The 3,024-nt window shown below is 38.3% G+C and overlaps 1 pseudogene; it reads left to right on the top strand.

Moving 5' to 3' along the window:
* The first annotated feature begins 363 nt into the window (after positions 1-363).
* On the top strand, positions 364-2,808 carry LOC122647250 (annotated as a pseudogene).
* Positions 2,809-3,024: the final 216 nt, after the last annotated feature.

Genomic DNA, 3,024 nt, shown 5'->3' on the forward strand with positions numbered 1-3,024 from the left:
ATCCCAACCCTAAAGGTCCGGCTCCAGCTGGTGTACTTCACCTTATTCAACCAATCAAAGCTCAAACCTGCAGCCATGCACTGCATAAAAATTTTGAGACGAAGAAGCCATCATCGTTGTCATCGAAACGCTGGGGTTTTCTCTTTGAGGTTCTGTACTTCACTCGGACCTGCATCACCAGCCACCACCATTTTCATTTCATTCAAGACTGCTTCACTGTAACTCGAACTCTTCACTATTTTATTATTTGTTTTAATTTTTTGGTGTTCTTTTTATTTCCTTCTCGGCGCATGGCACCTCATGACCGCTGCTCATATTTTCTCTTATCATACAGGACATAACTATGATAACTGGTTTTGTTTCATGATCCTCATCCTCGTTTACTGCACCGCCATCTCCGGTGGGTAGTCCATTTTTTTGCTTCTTTCTCTGTTTTCCGTTGTTTACAATTTGGTTATAAACAGTTGTGTGTGTTTGTGTTTACAGGAGGGCATATTAACCCAGCAGTGGTGTTTGGGCTTTTCGTAGCCCGTAAAGTGTTACTAATCCATGCTGTGATGTACATTGTGCAGAATGCTTGGGTGCAATGTGTGATGTAGGGCTAGTAAAGGCCTTCCAAAAGTCTTACCATGTGCAGTATGGTGGTGGGGCAAACAAGATCGCCGATGGCTACCGAAAAGGTGTGGGTTTGGCAGCTCAAATTATTGGCACCTTCGTCCTTGTCTACACTGTTTTCTCTGCTACTGATCCCAAGAGAAGTGCCAGAGACTCCCATGTCCTTGTAAGTTCACCTATTTTATTTGGAAAACAGAGTATTATTAGAAGCGATATAGAAATCAATCTCAATTCTTTTATTAACCGACATGGAAAATGTTCTAATTGAGAACTTTTGCTTTGGATTTACAGGTATTGGCACCACTTCCAATTGGGTTTGCAGTTTTGTTCCCCCCACCCCTTTGGTGGGTGGGACAACCAGGTTTTTTGATCGCCTCCCCAATTGAATTTCTTCCTTCCTCTTTTCTCTTTTTTATTTTTTAATCATTCCCTCGCAGTGCACATTCTAATTTGAGCTATTTTAAAGTGAAGATCGTAATCTAATCTTTACGCATTTCGTTATATGTGTGAAACTTGATAGGGTTTTTAGAACCAATTCAAGATTAAAATCCTTAGTCGGCCTGGCAAGATGTATGTAAAATTGTGCGTGGTGATTATGCAGCTTACGTACACGAGTCGTACGAAACTACAATTGGCATGTATCTCTGATGTCTCCTATATACAAATATTTTCCATTCACCGTTTTTGATTTGCTCCCTGTTGGAATATGTAATCCAGAATACCGTGGGGGTATTCTGGTCTTTTTGGGGTAGTTTTATTCTTCTTAAGTTATTAAGTGTAAGTGGGTATGTGGTTTTTAGTCCCACATCGCCTAGTTTAGTCTCTTTGTAATTTCCCCTCTATTATAAATAGAGGGGCTTACCTATCAATTAAACCACTCAAGCATTACAATCAATTCTTCTTCCATCTTCTCTTCTCTCTCAAGTTACTGGTTACAGGTCCTAGGTTTTCTGCACTCCCTTTCAAATCAACTCTATTTTCTATTCTCCCTCTTGTTCTTTGTTCATCAGAAGCAACATAGGAAGGATCAGATTTTGTAATATCATTTTTGAAGGTGTAGAAAGTACTGAAAAAAGATGGGAGTTATTTATAGCCATTTCTCTTTTCGAAGGCAAATTTGACCAAAATAAGGCTGGAGTTGTGTCCGTGTAACAATGATTAACATCTATTTAGCTAGAATAATGAAGAAGCTTAATTCTTTTCATGTGGTAAACTAGGGTGATTCTAACAATGTTTAGGCTGGAAGTCATGGGTAAGAGATTCCTTGACAATATGTGACATTTTAGAGAAACCAGGGGGGTAGATGGCTGCATCAAGTGCATCATTCTTGGGTTTCCCAACTTCCACTAATGATTCGGTGGACACCCTAGGCAAGGATGGAATTTTTTTTTATTATTATTGTTATAATCCAAGTTTTCATTGTTATTCCTATCAGAAAAACTGCTGTTATCAGCCTATTTCTTATTCTTTAATAAACTCACTAGTACTTTAAAGCAACAGCCGATCACTGTTTTACTCTGTTCTTTTTCTTATTAAAAGAATTATATGCCATATGTTTGCCTATTATATTAGGTCTCAATAGCAGCTCTATGTGAAATTTTATTTTTCAATGCTCTCTATAAACTCTGAAGCATGATGGAACTGTTCAATTCTTTCTTTCTAATATTAATTCTGTGTTATTGGTCTCTTTATGTATGTCTCATTTGAGGTCAAATTATGTGCAAATTGTTCTATATTTTCTCAGTTGACAGGTTGAAACAGCTGCGTCTGAAAGGGTGCAGTTATTGCTTGTGAAAATTTCAGAGCTTGAAGCCAGGTAGATCATATTGTGAATCAAGAACTGGGTTGAACATTCTGTAGGACTTCGTGTTTGCTTGGCCAAATGGAACAGGAATCTGAACTAATACAAGACATAAAAGTGATTCTGACATCCTTTTACAAAAGAAAAAGGAATCTTTGTTTCCTCTTATGTTTTTACTTTCCTTTTCCTTTGATGTAGGATGATTATTCTTACTAATGAGGTAGCTGAGGCAAGGTTGAAATATCTGCAGGTAAGTGGTTGAGGAAGGTTCCTTTTGAGTTCTTCTGAATTGAAAGGTACCACATGATTTTGTGATAGAAACACTAACTTTTCCAGATGTCGAAGCTCGTATTGGAGCACACCAGATATTTGCTATTATCCTTGTTCCATAGTCTAACAATCCTTGACATGACTTGGTATCTTCACGATCTGGGAGTCTGTATCAACCAAGAAAGTTGAAAGCCAAAACTGAATCAGCGTTTGCCTCCACTGCTGCTCTACTCGAAAAGCGTTGCAGGGAGAAGGGCAATGCAATAGTAGAAAAGCATGGGAATAATACTGAAGATGATTCCGAAGATAGAGAATCTGATGATGAGATACTCTCCTAA

The sequence above is a fragment of the Telopea speciosissima genome, unplaced genomic scaffold, assembly GCF_018873765.1.
Source record: "Telopea speciosissima isolate NSW1024214 ecotype Mountain lineage unplaced genomic scaffold, Tspe_v1 Tspe_v1.0015, whole genome shotgun sequence".
Classification (NCBI taxonomy): domain Eukaryota; kingdom Viridiplantae; phylum Streptophyta; class Magnoliopsida; order Proteales; family Proteaceae; genus Telopea; species Telopea speciosissima.